This window comes from Schistocerca americana, chromosome 1 (assembly GCF_021461395.2).
Source record: "Schistocerca americana isolate TAMUIC-IGC-003095 chromosome 1, iqSchAmer2.1, whole genome shotgun sequence".
Taxonomy (NCBI): domain Eukaryota; kingdom Metazoa; phylum Arthropoda; class Insecta; order Orthoptera; family Acrididae; genus Schistocerca; species Schistocerca americana.
The window spans coordinates 1,170,599,851-1,170,621,430 of record NC_060119.1 but is presented as its reverse complement, the minus strand read 5'-3'; the positions used below and the strand labels follow the sequence as shown (position 1 = coordinate 1,170,621,430).

General features: G+C 42.7%; 1 non-coding gene across 1 annotated transcript; it reads right to left on the bottom strand.

Moving 5' to 3' along the window:
* Window positions 1-14,846: 14,846 nt before the first annotated feature.
* Trnaa-cgc lies at window positions 14,847-14,919 on the bottom strand. The gene has a single exon. It is a non-coding gene; the product is annotated as a tRNA-Ala (tRNA).
* Window positions 14,920-21,580: the final 6,661 nt, after the last annotated feature.

The window sequence follows — 21,580 nt, the reverse complement described above, 5'->3', positions numbered from 1 at the left end:
GCCTCACAATTGTTCCACATCTGGCCCTTATGCAAGCAGTTATTCAGTTTGGTATTGATTAATAACGTAGTTGGGTGTCATCGTGAGGCCACATCGTGCGAAATTCTGTCAACTTCACGTGTTAGATTGTCAAAATCGCTAGCTGGTTGGGGGGCTCTTCGTATAATGCCCCAAAACGTTCTCAATTGGGAAGGGATCCAGTAAACCTACTGGCCAAGGAAGGGTTTGTCAAGCACGAAGACAATCAGTAAATACTTCCTCCATTTGCAGAAGGTTATTATCTTGCTGAAATGCAATGCCAGGAAGGCTTGTCATGAAAGCCAACAAAAGGAGGTGTAGAACATCGTCGTCGTAGCGCTGTGCGATGAAAACCAAAGGGTTTCTGCTATGAAATGAAAGGGCACTCCTGGTTGTGGGACCGCATGGCAGGCAACAGTCAGGTTGGCAAAACATGGGAACGACGGGGTTCGGTGTGGACGGTACCATATGCAGGTACCGTTGGTTGCTCAGTTATGTTTTGTAACTTCAAATTATTTGTCGGCTGAATGCCCAAATGTAATAACTGAAAATTAAAATATTAAAAAAAATCATCAAAATCTGATTAAACCAAGAGAGAAGTGGGCCTCAGACACTGCTCCAAGGATAGGACTCGGAGAGTCGCTCAACTTCGCAACCCATGAGACAGGCAGCCAAGAGTTGTATTCACTTGACCTGATGGCAACTCAAACGAGTGGCAGTTTAAACGCAGACCAACACTCTTACAAAATCTACCTAACGTCTGGTAACCAACACAACGATGAATAACCCAGGCAAGGCTTAACCAGCGGACAGCACTGCATCTTCATAACCCGGTATATAGAACATCCAAAAGCAGAAGGAACCACTACATCCAAAGCAGTCCCACAGAAACAACATATCCAAACCACAATCAAGAAGACTGTCTAACTGCATGCCTTAATGGACAGAAAAATACCACTGGTTGAACTTCACCAATAAACACAAGGAATTCAATGATCAATACTAAGAAGCGGAGGATGGCTAACTAATTTCGCCAACTCCAAACACTCCACTCGTTGCTCTTCGTCTCAGTGACCTTGCAAGCAGCAGCGCCCGAAGAAGCGGCGTGATCTCAAAATAGTGGAGGTTTCACTACTGGGTTAATGTTCACTCAACTCAAAAGTCTTGGGTCCGGTGGACAACGAGGTTGCGGCCCTCGCAACTACAGCACCTTGATCCGGCAGTGTCTGAGTGCCGCCAGCAGTCCCGGCACATGCTTGCGCTGCCAGACTCCACTGCTGCTCCGACACAACCGAACTCACTGACGCTCCCTTACCATAAAACACTTGATGATCCTCCAAAGATAGTACCACCGTACTAGATATTGATAATCGCTGCTGCTGCCACTCGTGGACAGACAACGCTAGCAAATGTAGTGGCGCCAATAAACACAAGAAGAAAACGAGACGCCACTATCCCTATTACACGATGCCAACCTACCAATGGTACCAACGCGAGCCACAACACAGCTCAGTTGGTATCCCACCGCTGTCTGGGGCGTCGCGAGACCGTGACTGCCTGGGGGGTCATTGCATTTCATAGCAGCAACCCATTTTTTGTCGTCCCTGACACCCTTACAGCACAGCGGCACTCCGGCGATATTCTACACCTCCTTTTGTTTCCTTTCCTGGGCGTCTATTTCAGCAAGATAATGCTCTTCCACAAACGGCGAGAGTTTCTGCCGATTGTCTTCGCGCTTGCCAAATATTACCTTGGCGTACAACGTCACCGGATCTCTTTCCTGTTGACACCGCTTGTAGCATTATGGCCAGCGCCCTCCAACCAACCCAGGATTTTTAAGATCTAAGATGCAAAGTGGACAGAATTAGGCGCGATGTCCCACAGAAGGACATCCAACAAGTCCATCAATACTGAGTCGAATAACTGCTTGCATAAGGGCCATATGTGAATCAATGCGTTATTCACTTGCTGTATTTGTGGAGTTCTTTGTCTTGAACAAATCAACCAATTTTTCTGAAATTGTAATCATTTGTTTGCCTATAAATATGCGTCACATACACCGACTTCCATCCCATTCAGATAATTCCTTCCTGGTGAGTCTTCTTATTTATTTATTTACTTATTATTATTTTTTCTCAGATTGTGGCTACATTATGTGCTAAAAGTATGCTATGAATATTGTCCGCCAGGTCTCAAATGTACAGCGTAAAAAATGGGATGCGAATAGACTTCTTTGGGACAAACCTGACGACGACCATCCACCCAAGAAAGATAACACGCTGCTTTCATTAGGTTTACCAGTCTATCTAATGGAAATGAAGAACACATTGGTAAAAAATGTAGGACATTTATCAAACATGTAGAACATTATTGCTCAATGAAAACCATTATGTAAGTTTCAAATTTAAATGCTATTTATAATACCCACTGGCATATAAATTAATACTTTTTTAATTCTGATACATACAATGTTAAATATGATAATCATCAGCAGTCAGTTATATTTTTCTGAAGAACTAATCCTGTGCAAAAACATTTAGCTTGTTTGAAATGCAATCAAAAAATTCCAAACAACTGAAGTTTTTAAAATTATACTTTCAGAAACAATACCTGTGACCGAATCAACAGATAATCTGTTCCTTTCATCTGTCCACTGCGCTCTTATTAGTGAAAATACTCTTTCAACGTTAGCATCATGTGCAAGAATATTAAAAAAAATACGGTTCAGAATGGCAGTCCTCATGCTTCCTACCACTAAAATGTCTAACCCACTTATCATTACAGATCAATTTCTCAAGTTCAGAGTTATGATGCTGCAAAAACTGGTTAACATTACATATCTCATCACAACACTTGATATCATCTATTACAATGCCTTTATCACTAAAGAACTGTACACACTTTTGTACATCATCAATGCATATTTTATCATTTAAATTTAACCACCTAAAACAACTGAGTTCTGAAAAGGACACATGCCATTTATCTAAATAGCCGAGACATTCACCATACAACTAAACAGCCTCCTGCTCAAAATTGTCAGCTTCTTTATCAAGGCCCTCCTCCCTAGCACTTATCAAGACCTTTTTCGTCTATAGTGAAATGAAATTACTCTCTACTCTATTCTTAAGAAGAGAACGTACATTATCTTAAATTGCAATCATTTGAACAATGCATGTTTGTTCAATTTCAAGTTGTTGTATCCCATGGTGGAACACAGACATCAATAAATGTAAGTGATATAAATAAACCTTACTCAAACTGTTTTCAAAGAAAATCTTAAGAACCATAGGAGCATTGGATATAGACAAAAAGTAAGATTTTAAAGCCTCATACACTTCAATTATTCTGTCAAGTGCAGGGAACAGAGATAACCACCTGCTTTTACTGTGACTAAGAAGCTCTTTGTAACCAATTTCTACAAACTCACAATAATGCTTGAGTTCTTACTGTATATGTAGAAAAGTAAGTGTACAGCTTGAAAACAATACACTCTAAATTTACACTTAAAATATCCGACCCATGCTGAATGGCATTGTTAAGAATGTGAGCTGGGCTACCCACTCCAACTAAATTTTCGTTAATATAGGACTTTAGTTTGGTGAATACATTTTTGCTCTCTGGTCGACTTATACCACCAAAATTTGTGTTCGTATTGTCAGCACCAAATGAGACACATTTCTTTTCTATTCCTGCCCCTACTAAAGTGTCTCGAACATATGATGATATTGTGTGATTCTTCAGTTTCTCCCGGCGTATTTGTTGCTCGAACAGTTCACGGGTATACTGCCGGTTTATAGTGTCCAACGGGCACTATGAACCGGCAGTATACCCATGGACTGTTCGAGCATATGATGATATTGTTTCTGCACTTTGATGCCGTTTTAATTTCGATTACTTTTGTCTGCATACCGCCAGCCTTAAGGTCAAAATATTGTATTAAAATAGGGAATACTTTCTGGGAACCCTGATTGCTGCTGTCAATACTAACCTCAAAAAAAGAAATTTCTTCTAGACGTTGTATCGCCACATCAACAGAATGTGGTGCAAGGACTTCGTTAATAATCACTTCGGTCTTTGTTCTTGCCCACTAAACTTTCTTCGCAATTTGAGAATCACTGTATAATTTTACGTTTAGTTTCAGCATGCAGGCCATGAATTTGTATGATACGTGGTGATTAACAAGGTGAAATGCAATCGTTGCCTCTTTAGCGCTAACACGATATTCTGAATATATGGCCTGAGCAAATAAACCTTTAATATTTGAAGTACTGACAGAATTTGGAGATGTTTTATGTTTCTTGGCAGACAGGTGTACTTCCAAATCTTGTTCACCCACAAGTGAAACGTTTCCGTCTTAATATAGTGATAATATACCAAAACTGGCAATTATAAATTAAAACTCTTTAAATAATCGCCACAGCAATATGCCGATCAAAGTCAGACGAAAGATAAAAAAAGAAACTATTTGATAACCTTATCTTTGTGTGCAACAGGAACATATGTTCCTCGAGGAAAAATAAGGCATTGTGCTTCGTATTCGCTTCTTCCTGTCTTGAAACACTTCTGCTTTAACGACAATGCGTCACTGAATTTGCATTTTCGTTTCGGCATTTCGGCTTGTACAAAAAAAAAAAAAAAAAAAAAAGCACTGTGAATTAACTGTTGACTTTCCACAATCTTAATCTTCGATAACCAGACTGCAAATGGAAGACAGAGAAAATCAAGTCATAGGCTCTTCACATCTGTATTATGATTCGTTGTCTCTATTTCCCGTCATTCATTGCACCGTTACCAACATCTGCACAGCACGCAGACACCGCTGACACCGAAGTCATTTCAACCCAGAATCCAAATGCTGTGTAGCCACATCCATCGCTTTTTGTTACTGTGGAATGTATAAGCTGTATCACTGTAGCTGTGTTGCTATAGCGACTCGCAGTTGCGGCAAATAACCAATAATTCGTTTCTATTTTCACAGCTGCAGTTCATTTCTAACGATCACTGTTTGTTACTGAAAACGTGGGACATTGGAGACTATTCAAAAATCCGTCCCGGACGCCGGTCAAACGGTTAAAATGTGCGGCATGTCCTGGAATTTCCGAATGTCTGGTAACCCTATGCGTTCTGCTTACAAAGAAAGACTCATTCCCGATACCAATTTTGACGGATACCCCACACAATCGTACTGTTGTTCGTTCAAGCTGCTGTGGTACAATCGTACCGTTGTTCGTTCAAGCTGCTATGGTACCGAGTCAAATGCTTTCAGAAAGTAAAAAATACTGCATTCACTTGATTATCTTGATCCACGGGCTTGACGACATTACGCGAGAAAAGTGCAAGTATGATTTCGGACGGTTGTTAATTTCGAATTACATGCATCGAAGAGGTTATTCTGTTCGAGAAATCTCGTTACCTTTACACTCTGAGTATTTTGTGAGATTCTATAACAAAAGATCCTCAATGAAACTCGACAATAGTTTTGTCAATCACTCCTGTTAACTCTCCTGAAGTGTGAAATGCATACTTTTCCGATCACTGGGGCACAGTTTTTGTTGAAGAGGTCTGCAGTGTACAATGCTTGAATGGGAACCTACCTCAGCTGGAGATTTTCTATACAATCGCGAGTGTTCCCATCGGTGAACGGAGCCTTGTTCAATTTTAGCAACTGTAGCTGTTTCTCAAATCCTTTGCATTTGTGCGAGAAATCAATGGTGCAGTCCATATGTATCTTCAGCGGTAAAGGAACATTGGAACATTTGATTGCTCTGTTTGTAATCATTCTTTTTCAAATAATAAGAATGAATACAATAATTACAACAATTAAGGCAGAAGATACAATGCTTGGTAATACATTTCATGATATTGCATCTGGTATTCGGAGTATCGTCGTGGTATGCCTGTTATAACTCTAGCTCAGAATTTCCGCTTTCGCTTTTTTACGCTCAGTTTCATCCATGGTTGTCTGCACGCTAACTTTGGTCCCACTGAGAGTGTTTGCATATGATGAGAAGTTCTCGTCAATCGCTTCTGGCTATAGATCTACCCTCGCCGCCCCCCCCCCCCCCTTTTTTCCATGCGCCTAGCTACAGAACTCCCCTCCCCCCCCCTCCGATACGCCACTGCAAGCTGCCGATCACGAAGTTCTTTTATTCGCTCTGTAGTATTAACGTGCTACACTAAAAAGTCAAATGCCGACTGATATGAGATGTATCTGTGCTCACGTCATGCATAAGGCATCTATTATTATGCCATGGTCAAATTTGCTGTGGCCACACTTCTGGCGAATGACGAAGTGCGAACTATACGACAATCTTACTAAGGCAATTAACGTTGCTAATTATTCCTTGCGTGCAGAACAAAAATGTATTTGAATTATGAAGGTGTACCCCACTTTATCAAAGAGCGGTGCTGTTCTTGTTTTGACTCGTCTAGGGTTTTGCTACGGCAGGGCGTGGAGAGTTCAGTAAGTACTAAGACAGCAGACATTTACCTGTAGATAAACAAAAATTGATATCCACAGTTTCATTATTTAGAGGTGATAATAAAACTCTATGGCTAGCTGTTGGAACATGGCCAAAATTACTTTTTCCATCTCACAGTTCAAAAAGCAGTATAGAACAGACATAAAGTAATAAATGAATTATAAACTGAACCAAAGTAATATTGTCATAACTTTATTTGCTGGTCTCCATAGTTATAAAATTTGAGTTAATTTTGGACTAAATCTAGTTCCAGGCATTGTGTGCGGATCTTAAATCTGACCAGAACGATAATGGAATTCCACTACAATAATTTTAGTTATTTTTAATCATTTAGCAGTCAAGTACCAGCAATATTTTCCGGATTCCCTATACATAAATATGCTTTTGAGTTTCTTGCTCGGCTGGAAGTATCATAGACGTTTGCATTGTGGAGAGTATCTGCAGAATGGATTCACGGGGCCTCAGTCGTAACACGCCGTGTTGGGGAAACCAAAGGTTTCAAGATCTATGTTTACTAGGATTACTTTCTTGTTCCCTTGCCCACTACTCAGACCTTTTGTTTGTACCTACGCCCTGTATCCACATTTTGCCTTTTTTCTCAGGATTCACGGCAGAAGTGTCCAACGACCCCTCTGACGTTTCGGCAGCACAAGTGGGTGGCGTCTTCATAGGTTCATCGTCCATTGCTGGTGGCATTGCTAGATAAACCCCATCCATTCGAGCTGGCGAAACGTCAGAAAAATCGCTTAACGACAAATGCAAAAAACCATTGCACCAAATAATTACCACGACAGATTCAACAGTTTTGTATATACACTTAAATATGACGTCTGGTGTTCATACCGTATCAAATGCAGGCGCATAAGCATGTTTCTGCTATCCACACAAATGCAGTACTGTAATTGGAATAGTTAGCCATCTGAAGTTGAGAATCATAGCCCGAAACCGTAAATGGCGTAAAATAAAACTTTTCAAATATATTTGTGGCTGGCTGTGATCATCGCCAACAATAATTAACAGTCGCAGAATTCAACAAGGGGTTTGTGCGAACTACCCCTCACCGACTTGAGAGCCGTATTAGGAATTTGTCGTATGTGTACCGGAGTTTGAAAATTATAGGCGTGTACCCTATGTATGGTCGCCAATAATCCAGGAGTTGTAGCCGAACGAGTAACCTCCTAGTTTTTGGATCTCATCTCGCTCCAGGTAGCTTTATTTTGCATTCACAGGTATTTCTAACGACAAATTTATTATAATTGCCCAAAGTATCAGTATTTAACTATCCATTTATTATTTTCACAAGCTTTATGATGAGAAAGAGGAAAATATTTTTCGTAAGGAAATTTAAAATAAAAAATCAATGGCAACTTTCAATAAAATCGTTATAGGTTCTGCATGCACAACTGCGTATTCGTAGTCTTTCCTGCATTATTTCTTTGCGATTAACGCTAGGAATTTCAGACAGCACTGCACAATCGTGCCTGGAGGGTTTTGACTTAGTTCAAAGATTCGTCACTGGATGGCACCAGTTATGATGGCACGAGTTATGATGGCTGTCAGGAAGTGCATGTTAGACTGTGTGTATCCACTGTGGTAATATAAGTTTGGTTTGGATCGTTTTCATGGCGTAAATCTCCTTTAAATAGATTGTTTTACGTAAATATCTCATTATTAGTTTATTTGAAAACTAATGTAGACGTAAACTGAAACATTAGCATACACACAGTTGTGCATGTTGGGCGTAATATCATATTTTTAAGACAGTAGCGTGTTGACAAAGTGACAATGACCTCATTTGTTTGAACGGCTGTACCTATCATGTCTGACGACCTGTTGATTTTATATGATCCAGTAATGTTGTTTTCCCATTAATGTGGTTATATCACCCTGTCTAATATTTATTAGTAATCGAAAAAGAAAATTAAATTTGTGGTGCAATTTCAGCATCTCTGAGAGATTCTGTGATCGCTGCTTTCCAAATCCTGTCAGATACAGTTCATTTAAGCAGTGATGATAATACTTCTGGTTCTACTTGACTCCCAACGGCAAGAGAAATGCTGGAAACTGCTGGAAAATTTTGCCTGGGCCGCCGTTCTCAGGTGAAGGCTTTGTAGAAGCACCCACTTCACAGTACAATGAAGATCACTTGCAACAACATTAAAATGGAAACCTGGAGGAAATGAAATAACAACAACAATATAAGCAACAGCAAGATGAACAAAACACACTTGTTCTGGTGACAGCTGCAGGATAAAATTGTGAAAAATCTAGTCGACGACACATCTGGGGAAAGAAGCCTTTGCTCAGCTGTCACTACCTTCTGAAGATAAGACAGAGCTGTATACCTTCCGTTCACTTACATTAAAGCAGAGATTTTATGTGTGCACAATCTTTTTTAGGAAAAGTTTCATTTCATTCGTTTCAGGGTGTTATCGGAGTTACAAGTCCAGCATCTTACTTCCTAAATTATTGTTCCAAGATGCTCCAGCCTGTACAGACATTTACTACGTGACTTAAACAGGACAACAACTGGTAACAAGTTTACGGGAAATCAAGAAATTGTTCAGTGTGCACACCAACTGCCTGCGAGTACAATCAATCAGTGGAAGAAATTGATGTGTGTGATCAGCAGCATATCGTATACACATAAAAACGAAGAGGTGGATCATAGAAATGAATGTACATCTGATGGATGTGGCACATGTGAGTTCAGTGTGCAAATGATAGTAAAGCTAATAAAGTTCTAACAAAAGACATATATTATCTTCTTGCATCCAAGACAACACAGGTGGGAGCCCATACAGGGATTGATGATTTGATGGAACAGAAAGAGAAGAACATTTAATGATAGCTGAAACCGAAAGATATATACCATAACGTTCACCATGTACTGATAAGAGGTTAGACAAATTTGATCAATTTTGCAAGTCATTGCTACAAAAACACGAGCCAAATAGTGTGCAAGAACAAAACGTGATAATTTTTATGTTGATCTGGAATTATCAAAAGACACCAACTGTTTTCGCTTATATGAAATACAGAAATTAGAAAGAAAAAAGTTATAGATTGTGTACATCATAAAAAGTTGCAGTAAAAGCACAACAAGCACAAATGAGTGGTTGCCAAATTTCTAAATTCCTTTTTATTTTCCTAATAAATTTAAATTGCAAAAGCTCGTATTTAAAAAAAAAATGACACATAAAATGCAACTTGGGTCTGAAAGGGATAGAAATTTTATTTACATTATTGTATCTACGTTTGTGGCAAGTATAACTTACAACCTTGGAGCACTGCACGAATCAGGGTGCTGGAAAATAATAATTATTGCTACATAGAGCACAAGTAATGAGCATTGAAATTTTGCATGAACACATTTTCCAGTGTGTCAATTGTGAAACAAACTTGGTTTACATTCATAAACGTTTCTCAGTCATCACACAATTGAGAGGCGTGCCTCGCATATCGAATCACGTCGCCGGATGTCGCTCCAGACCACTGACGGTGTACGATTAATCGAATCTTTATTCTGTCTTGTATGGAACCTATCACACCAGTCTGTAAACGCAGTTTTGTAGTCGTTTTATAAAGTTCACCTGCCTTCTTCACCGGCTACGGAATTCGTTGCAAATACCTGACACTTATAAAACTAAGGCTGCGGATTCTCCGACTCTTCGACCATACGAAGTATATAAGCACGCACAAAATTTTTAAACTAAATGGTTTTCAAAATCGATTGACAGTTGCGTCATTCTGTATACGTATACGGCAAAGATAACCACATCACCAAAAAATTATCAATGAAGAGTTACGAAACTTTGGGAATACACTTGTCTGGGTAAGGGATTCACATTGCTAGATAGCTTGATCATAGGTTAATGTGAGAGCGAAATAAGCTATTGGAAATGTGAAATGCTGGTAGATAAATAACCGCCGTAACCGGCAAAATGTTGAGTGCAAGCATACAGACGTGCATGCATTGATTTTGTTGTACAGAAGACGGATGTCAGTTTTTGGGATGGAGTTTCAAGCCTGTTGCACTTGATCGGTTAGTACAGGTACGGTAAATTCTGTTTGTAGATGGGGCTGAAGTTGTCGTCCGATAATGTGCCCTAAGTGCTCAACTGGAGACAGATCTGATGATCCAGAAGACAAGGGCAACATCTCGACACTCTCTAGAGCATGCCGGGTTACAACAGTGGAACGTGGGTGAACGTTATCCTGTTGGAAAACATCCCTTGAATGCAGTTAATGAAAAACAGCACAGCTGCGCGGGATTAGCCGGGCGGTCTATGGCGCTATAGTCATGGAATGTGCTGCTGGTCCCGGCGGAGGTTCGAGTCCTTCCTCGGGCATGGGTGTGTGTGTTTTTTGTTCTTAGGATAATTCAGGTTAAGTAGTGTGTAAGCTTAGTGACTGATGACCTTAGCAGTTACGTCTCATAAGATTTCACACACACACACACACACACACACACACACACACACACACACACACAAATAGCACAACAAGTCGAATCAAAAGACTGACGTACAAATTTACAGCCAAGGTGCGTGGGATAACCTCGAGAGTGCTCCTGCTGTCTTAGGAAATCACATCCCTCACCATAACTCCAAATCTAGGTCGAGTGTGTCCAGCGCGCAGACAAGTTGATTGCAGGCCCTCAATTGCCTTCCTCCTATCCAGCACATGGCCATCACTGGCACCGAGCCAAAACCAACATTCATCAGATAACACAGTAGACCCCCAGCCTGCCCTCCAATGAGCTCTCGCTTGACACCACTGAAGTTGCAAATGGCGCTGGTTTAGGGTCGGTGGAATGCTACTACAGGGAGTCTGGCTCGGAGCTGTCGTTGAAGTAACTGATTTTAATGCTTCATTGTTTCACTGTGACAACCACTGCTTAAATTGCTGCTGCAGAGGCAGTATGATGCTCCAGAGCCATACACCGAACACGATGCTGTTCCCGGTCGGTAGTGCTACGTAACTCTTTGGAGCCCGGTCTTCTTGCGACAGTACATTCTCATAACCATCACCGCCAGCAGTCATATACAGTGGCTACATTCCTAAGTGTCAGGAAGTGGTTTCTGAAAGTATTTGTATGGAGTGTGGCCATGTATGGAAGTGAAACGTGGATGATAAATAGTTTGGACAGGAAGAGAAGTATTCGAAATGTAGTTCTACAGAGGAATGCTCAAGATTAGATGGGTAGATCACATAACTAATGAGGAGGTATTGAATAGAATTAGGGAGAAGAGAAATTTGTGGCACACCTTGACTAGATGAAGGGATCCGTTGGTAGGTCATGTTCTGAGGCATCAAGGGATCACCAATTTAGTATTGGACGGCAGCGTGCAGGGAAAAAATCGTAGAGGGAGACCAAGAGATGAATACACTATGCAGATTCAGAAGGATGTTGGTTGCAGTAGGTACTGGGAGATGAAGAAGCTTGCACAGGATGGAGTAGCATGGAGAGCTGCATCAAACCAGTCTCTGGACTGAAGACCACAACAACAACAACAATCCTACCAAGTCTCTTTGCAGTATCGCAGAAGGGACATCTAGCTTCTTGTAGCCCTATTACGCGACCCCGTTCAAGCTCCGTGAGGTGTTGATAGTGGCATGTTTGTCGGCTCAGTGGCATTCTTGATTAACATCAACTCACCACGTCCCATCTCGGAGGTAACTAACGCTTACGACCGTTACAGCGTGTATTTAAAACAGACCTGATTTGCATCCTCATAGCGGCGCTACTAACGTCACTCTCATGTGACTGGCGTGAAATTTGAGAAGACATCATCTATCAGATGTAAAAACAGGCCTGCCAAGTTTCGTTTATGTCGCAAAACTCCTTCTTGGAGATGGGATTTTTTTCCGCCAGTGTATACTGAAACTCTAAATGGTTCAAATAGCTCTGAGCACAATGGGACTTAACATCTGAGGCCATCAGGCCCCTAGAACTACTTAAACCTAATGAACCTAAGGACAGCACACACATCCATGCCCGAGGCAGGATTCGAACCTGCGACCGTATCGGTCGCGCGGCTCCAGACTGAAGCGCTTTGAACCGCTCGGTCAGAAAGGCCGGCTTATTGAAACTCTAGTCGTGCCCTAAATACACTGTCAATGTGAATGAATCCGGTGAAGAGCGTTCGTACGATCTCTTTGTAAATATCATTTATATTCGAGTGAAGACCGTTATAAGGATGCACATAATTTAAATACCATGTTGCCGCATGAGAACAGCCCAGTAACAGGGTAATTCCGACTTGGGCGGGGTATTTCGTGCTAGCTGGGACCATCAATGGGTCCCTCCGTCGTCCTTTAACCATCCGGCGAAATACAAGCATACGAATAGCTCAGTATATGCGACAGCGGCTGTAGAACTGAATAGCTATCTTCGCGGAGCAAGAGGGACGAAAGCGAGGAATTATGCGGAAGAATGTCGGCAGCGCCATACAGGCAATTTAGTTGCAAATAAGGTGGAGGCTGCGACGGCGCGGGGGACGGCGCCAAATCTGTGAGTGACGGCAGTGTTTAGCCGCGACCATCGCCCACAAGTGTTATGGCGGGTCCATGCTGCTGCTGCCGCCACGGCCTCCCTGACTCGAGACAATGCACTGGCCCGGCTCCAGGGGCGCGAGCAGACCTCCGCGCTTAGCTGGGGTCTTCTGCCACTGTGCTGTGTGCCCTGCATGCAAGTGTAATGCTGTACATTTCTAGTACAGGGTTAACAAGGTCACCCAGTGTCTGGCAAGGAGACGCGGTTTGCTGTGTAGTGTCTCGTTTGAAGACTTCCGCATACAGATTAACCAAACAGGGATAAACCAAATGCACTTTAATAAACTATTTCAAAAGGTCCCATTTAAAAATGTGAGTTTCATTTTCAAGAAGAACACATGGCAATCGGATTTTTGTAATTTTTTTATATATATTTATGGTATGTGCTTTTTAGAACGTAAATATCAAAGTCACGAAGCTTGTACATGCGAGCATCAAAAATTCTTGAGAAATACGAATTTGAAGTTTGCCGAACGTGGTTAATAATCTAAATTAACGTCCGCCCCCGGTAACTGAGTGGTCAACGCGACGGACTGTCAATCCTAACAGCCCGGGTTCGATTCCCGGCTGGGTTGGAGATTTTCTCCGCTCAGCGACTGGGTGTTGTGTTGTCCTAATCATCATCATTTCCTCCTCATCGACGCGCAAGTCGCCGAAGTGGCGTCAACTCGAAAGACTTGCACCACGCGAGTGGTCTACCCGACGGGAGGCCCTCGTCACACGACATTTATTTATCTAAATTAAGGTCTCTTTTTAGACAGGCAGTTTTCTTGTGTGGTTCAGCCTGCTTTCAGATGTACCAGGAGGAGGACGTCTGCTTCGTTCCGCCAGAGGCCGTGCGCGAGTAGTCTGTGTTTACATCCACGTCGCTCATGGGTTAGTTTTGTTCTTTATGGCACATTCCTATGGGCAGGACACGATGAAGATCACTTTATTCCGGACCACCTCGGATCATGTGCTTACAGTGCTGAACACTAGCTTAGAGACCAACTCAGAAAGGATCCATTGTTTACTGTCGGAATACATTTTTTATCACTCCCAGTATCGTTATGTAAGGATGATATCTGTGGGCGCGTGTACTGACGTGGTCAATAAAGGCTCTGAGACCCCAAGTTCAAAAACTGCAATAGTCACATTGTAGAAGTGAGTCACACGGGACTTGGCCCACAGATGCTGCGAGTATTTGAGCTTCCTTTTCAGGTGGTTTTCGACAGTACGGCAATGTGATTAGCCACATGCCGGAAAAATGACAAATTTTCGAAATGTACAAAGTCTGCATTGGGGTGCACCAGAGAAAAATCACCCTCTCTAAAGAAGTACCACCCTACCTGAACATAGGTAAGATATCATATCATCATGATATATGACGGCCAACCTCGAACATGTTCGGCTGCAGAGCAGACGGCATGGTAGGTCGGCATGCCTGCAGCGTCGTCTTATGAGGCCTTCAACACAGGATGTTTTTGTAACTTTGGAGACCACTATTCTCTACTTCCACAATATCAAGTCTCGCACACTGCTCTTGATGGGCAGCGAAAGGGATGATGTGCTGAAGGAAACAGTAGCAGCAAGGGGGCACGACTCCACAGCGCCAGAGCTTTCGACGGTCCTGATGACGTCTACTGGGACAAGGGTTGGGGTTGGGTTGTTTGGGGGAAGAGACCAAACCCCGGTGTTATCGGTCTCATCGGATTAGGGAAAGAAATCTGTCGTACCCTTTCAAAGGAACCATCCTGGCATTTGCCTGGAGCGGTTTAGGGAAATCACGGAAAACCTAAGTCAGGATGGCAAGAAGCGGGATTGAACCGTCGTCCTCCCGAATGCGAGTCCAGTGTGCTAACCACTGCGCCACCTCGCCCGGTGTCTATTGCGATGAAGACCACCACCACCCACCCGTGGTTGTATCCCAGGAGAAGCTGGACATGGACGCTAGGATCACGCCAACTATGGCCTGCCTTACGGATAGCGAGCTACTAGTGAAACGCCAACCGCACACCGACATAGACGCCCATGTCCGTAAGCAATGCTCACCTCGACGCCAGAAGAAAGGGGAATGCGCTCTCTCTGACGAAGGCCTCCTCTGCACATCTGTCCTCAAAAAGGACGACGATGCATAACATGATCTGGAAGATACGCCGAACGACAATACTAGGCGGCCGATTCGGACCAAGGTCATGACACTGATATCCCATCACTCCCAAGATAGATGACCAGAACGACAAACGTGCAGTGCTGGCCAATGACACAGCAGTCCGTGAGGAATGGAATGGCGAGTCATCCCTCAAACTTACACCAGCTCTTGTCCCGTGGGCTGATGACACTGATGTGTCCAATGATGTGGTGATGGGGAAGGTTGAGATCAGTGTCATCCTATGTGCCACCCCGTTAACTGGGCTCGACATTCAGGAACTTTCTCTCACCCACTTATCCTCTATGACGACACCTCCAGCCAGTGGGTCTAGACAACAGACCTCCCGTCTATCCACCATTAACATCAATGTAATCTGGACGCAACGTAAGCTGTCCTTGCTCTGACAAATGTTCACTGCAGCAGATATCAATGTTATTTTCTTACAAGAAGACCATGTAGCAAGTTTTCTTGACTACTCTGGATATATAACCTGTGTCTCTAATGTGTACCCCAGACACAGTAAGATTTCCATCCTCCTCTGTGAGGGTTTGATGGCCACCGATATGCAATGCCTCCTGAATGAGAAGGCTATTGCCATTACTGTCAATGCCATGTAGCTTTTTAATACCTATGCTCCTTCTGGCTCTGGAAGACGGAGAGAACACTCGCATTTCATCATGAAGGATACAGCGCAGCTCTGTCATGGTTGACTGGATAACTTGATGATAGTTGGCAACTTCAGCGATATGCAGATGCCTACCAACCAGCTGCTACACCGTTAACCTTTGCCGGAACTCGATAACCTTAAATGCGATCTCCATCTGGTCGACATGAGGCACATACACATGGTAATCCCCCAGACTCACCCACGTTACCAGTAGCTCGTCAAGCAGGATAAATCGGTTTTATGTCAGATGTATCCTAATAGCGACGATAGGTGCATGGAAGTATGACTTACAGCGTTCACAGACGATGTGGTGTACACCTGTGCTATTGCTCTCTGTCCCTTCCGCATATAGAGAACTCGACTTCCCTGGAAGATGAACACCGACCATCTCATCTCAAAAGCCTGCAGGGTTGCAGTGGGCAACACATGGCACCAAGCTGTCGGCCGTTGCACCCGCTTCAGATTGGATTGCTGGATCAAATGTGCCAAGCCTGCTCTCCAGAGTCACTGATGATGTATGCCAGGAATGCAGCAACATGACACATGGTCGACTTTTATCATGCCATCCTAAGAGAATGTGTCACAATTCCATCCTCACCAGATCACCAGATGCTGATCAGTCACGCCAAAGCTAAGATCGTCGCCCTGGTGAGCCTTCAGCTACATAATTCCAGGTAAACGGCATGAGCTCAGGAATGGCCATCGATGAACCACGTTAACTTGGAGCGTAAAAAGCGCATACCTTGGTTACTGATGATTTCTGACTCGTAGCGGTGGAATTTGAAACTGTTGGAGTCTTCCATGAGCATTACCTGCACCTCTACGCTGCATAGCGGGATTATCCTGTGACGGAGTAGCTAGAAAATCGCTGGGACCCGATAGGCAACGATTGTAGTTGTACAGCACTTTCCAACGGCTGTTGATACCATGTTGGACTCAGGTTTGTAGAGATGTACCATCTCTCGACAAGTGCCCACCTAAGGTTTTCTTCAGAGATCTGATAGTGCCAATACGCAAATCTAAAGGTGGGAACCGAAAATAAGTCTACCGACCTCGTTTCACAGTGACAGTGATATGCAATGGTCAATCTGCCACGACATCTACGAAGTCTAAACCTCCCTAGGAGGTCCACAAGTCTTCTTTGTGTAAATATAGGGAGTTATTCTCTCTAGCACAGACCCAGCGCCTCCCATGCTGGCCTCACAGGAATTTTGTCAAGTGTTCCATCGTGCCGACCACACCCATCTCACTGCAGTTCTACGCAATACGTTTCTGCTACACGGGGCGCCGTCACAGGTATTCGTCAATGGCCTCCTGACGGGAACCCTCCACAACAGCCGTGTTGTGTGCCAAGGCTATCGTTTATCTATGGTCCTTTATGCTTTGGCCTCCCAACCTTTTCTGTGGGGCCTGCACCAACGATTAAGAGGACTCCAGTTTAGCGACAGAGCTTACCGTTGCACTGTGTACGTCAATGAAGTGACGCCCATGGTCCGTGGAACCAGAGGCGATGTCCAGCATTAACACATACAGAACGGCATCAGGAAGTAAACTCAACACTGTCAAGTCGATGCCCATAGGGTCGACTTTGTAACGGGAGGGTGTTGCCCTCTATGGGCGTACCGACACACTACGACGCCTAGAAATGCACATCAGAGTCGACATCCAGTGCTCATTGACAATGAATAATAGACGCTTATTGCAAAAGACGTGGTCCAGGATTCTGGATCAGCGCTTAAGGTTCCCCAATATCGTTCAGTGAACACAATGCGTCAGTCTGTAGTTAGCATTGTGGCTTCCATACAACATACAATCACTGTCTATCACACACCGACTGGCTCGTAGCATTATGGCTGCTGACAGTTCCTTTGTCAGCAGAGCGATGTTGTTTAAGATTAGATAAAACTGCCTTACCAAACCTCTCAAAAGTGAGATCGATAGGAAGTGCAGAACGACTAAGCAGGAATGGCCAGAGGACAAATGTAAGAATGTAGAAGCATAAATCAGTAGTGATATGATCGATGCCGCTTACAGAAAAATTAAAGAGACCTTTAGAGAAAAGAGAACCACCTGCATGAATATCAAGAGCTCATATACTAAACCAGTCCTAAGCAAAGAAGGGAAAGCCGAAAGGTGGAAGGAGCATATAGGGTGTCTATACAAGGGCGATGTACTTGAGGGAAATATTATGGAAATGGAAGAGAGCGTAGATGAAGATGATATGAGAGGTGTGGCACTGCGTGGAGAATTTGACAGAGCACTGAAAGACCTAAGTAGAGACAAGGCCCCGGGAGTAGACGACATTCCGTTAGAACTACTGAAAGCCCTGGAAGAGCCAGCCACGACCAAACTCTTCCACCTGGTGGGCAAGATGTATGAGACAGGCAAAATACCATGAGGCTTCAAGAAAAATATAATGATTCCAATTCTAAGGAAAGCAGGTGCTGCCAGTTGTAAAAATTACCGAACTATCAGTTTAATAAGTCACAGTTGCAAAATACTAACACGAATTCTTTACAGACGAATGAAAAAACTGGTAGAAGCCGACCTCGGGGAAGATCAGTTTTGATTCCATAGAAATGTAGGAACACACGAGGCAATATTGACCCTGCGACTTATCTTAGAAGGTAGGTTGAGGAAAGGCAAAGGTATGTTTATAGCATTTGTAAACTTATAGAAAGATTTTAACAATATGACTGGAATACTCCCTTTCAAATTCTAAAGGTGGCAGGGGTAAAGAGAACAAAAGGCTATTTATAATTTGTACAGAAACCAGAAGGTAGTTATAAGTGTCAAGGGGCATGAAAGGGAAGCAATGGTTGAGAAGGGAGTGAGACACGGTCGTAGCTTATCTCCGATGTTATTCAATCTGTACATTGAACAAGCAGTAAAAGAAGCAAAGAAAAATTTCGAGTAGGAACCGAAATCCAGGGAGAAGAAATAAAAACCTTTAGGTTTCCCGATGAGATCTTAATTCTGTCGGAGATAGCAGAGTGCTTGGAAGAACAGTTGAACGGAATGGGCAGTGTCTTGAAAGGGGGTTATAAGATGAACTTCAATAAAAGTAAAACGAGGATAATGGAATGTAGTCGAATTAAATCAGGCGATGCTGAGGAAATCAGATTAGGAAATGAGACACTTAATGTAGTAGATAAGTCTTGCTATTTGGGTAGCAAAATTACTAAGGATGGTCAAAGTAGAGAGGATACAAAATGTGGACTGGCGACGGCAACGAAATCGTTTCTGAAAAAGAAAAATTTGTTAACATCGAGTATAGATTTAAGTGTCAAGAAGTCTTTTCTAAAAATATTTGTATGGAGTGTAGCCATGTATGGATGTGAAACATGGATGATAAACAATTTAGACAAGAAGAGAATTGAAGCTTTTAAATGTGGTGCTTCAGAAGAGTGCTGAAGATTACATGGGTAGATCACGTAACTAATGAGGAGGTACTGAATAGCATTGGCGAGAAGTGGAATTTGTTGCACAACTTGACTAGAAGAACGAATAGGTTGGTAGGACACGTTTTGAGGCATCAAGGGATCACCAATTTAGTACTGGAGGGAAGTATGGAGAGTAGAAATTTTAGAGGGAGACCAAGAGAAAAATAGACTAAGCAGATTCAGAAGGATATATGTTGCAGTAATTACTCGGAGATGAAGGGGCTTGCACAAGATAGAGTGGCATGGAGAGCTGCATCAAACCAGTCTTTTGACTTAAGACCACAACAACAACAACAACAAAAACCTTACCCTACGCCAATACAGAAAGGGAAGGGGGGGGGCTAGGCTAATCTACGTCTGTGATAGGGCGGTGGCCCTCTACATCAGTGCCCACCTAAAGCTGCAGCGTAGATGTAGGTTGAGCCTTCGAAGTCTTTACTGACGGAACCGGCCTGCTCTACCCTCCAACTATGTTAGGAAACCTCCAGCTCCCTTCAATCACTTCGCACGATTCTGTTTGGACCACAGTTATCTGCACAAAGTAACCCCTATCGCACTTTTGGCGACGGCGAAGCGACTCTATGGTGAATGCAGCGGTACCGCCGGCCTAACGTGATAGACTTCCAACATCTATATAGGCAGTGAAGAGTGGTGTGGAGAATGTTACACTATCCCTGTACATCCCTGACACACAAGCTGCGATGTGTGTGACTGTCAACCGGAAGTATGTGACACACAAACTCCTTTATTTGATCCACCTGGCGGATTAGCCCACTTGCCTGACATTCCACGGACTGGATACCGACTAATACTGCTGCAGCTGCGGGGACGCGGGGCAGGTCTGGTACCTTCTACGCCAGATTTCAGGGCATATACCACGTGCGGCACCGCACTATATCCTTTCACACACGGTTCCTCTAACGATTGAACCTATTATACAACAGGGTTCGGACGAATGCAGTCTTGTGGATCTGCGGCCAGGCCGTGAAATATCTCTACCGTGACGACTCCAAACACGCTGTTGATTTCTGGTGTTTTTTTCAAGAGCGACGACGTGCCGTTGTTCACCACCCACAATAAGGCGACTTTTTAAAAATTACTTAAGGAGTGTTTTGCACCATCCACCGACTATTTGGAACGTCCCTGGTGAGAGAAGTTAGTATGACTGATTATACAGCGCGATTCACGAAGATATGCAAGTAGTTTAACATGTATTCTACAAGTAAAACTAAAGAAAAAAATCATATAAACATAGGTTCGCAAATGTTTAGTTACGGAGTTACGGCTAATAAAAGATTTTGCCTGAAATTTAGCAACTTCGCTAATATGAAGTCATCGCAAAACTGTACGAGGTTAAAGTAAAGCGCGATTTCTATTTATTTTGATGTCATTGATCTGGTGAATCTACTAAAACATGTCCCAGACGTGTATCTGCAGCAGTTTTCCACAACATCTAGAGAAGCAAAGATTGTAATAGAAGTAAATTTGTTTACTTTCCATTCATAATGTAGAAACGCTTAGTCATTGTTGGCAATCGTTAGCGAATTGTTCCAGTTGTTTCCTAACCTTTTTTCTTTAGTTTTACCTGTAGAATAACATATTAAAATATTTGCGTACCTTCGTGAAATAACATAAGAACAACAGTGTATTTAAGTGAAACCATATAGTAAATGTTGTAGTTTGTAGATTATTTATGAAATAGGGATGCTTTTCTAATTTACGACAGAGGAATACTCCAATACGGTGTTTACTTATGGATAATGTGATGGTAATGCTACGGTTGCTGTTAACGAATATCGCGTACGATATCCAATTCGGAGGATTCCGAATGCACGAACCATCAGCGCAGTATTTCAAATGTTCATACACGTGAAGCTAAATGCACTGAACTCGGTGGAGACATATTTGAACATTTATTGTGACTATATTGTGAAGTTGTATGTACACTTTACAACTTCATTAACACTAAGCTTTGTTTTTTCCGGTTTAACATGAGTTCACGTGTGCTGTGGTATTAATAAAAGCAGATTATCTGACACATTCATACAGTCTCAGTTAACGATAATACCACCATTTTTCCAAAATTAAATTCTCTACAACTTCTGTTGAAAATTTTGTGCAGTTCTGTGGAATTTAAAAAGCAAATTGGGCCAATTAGTAACTAAAGTAAAAATTTTAAGAAAATTGCGTCTTTGTTTCTCTGGATGTTCTGGAAAACTACTGCTGATACGCGTCTGGGACATGTTTTATGAGATTCACCAGATCAATAACAACAAAA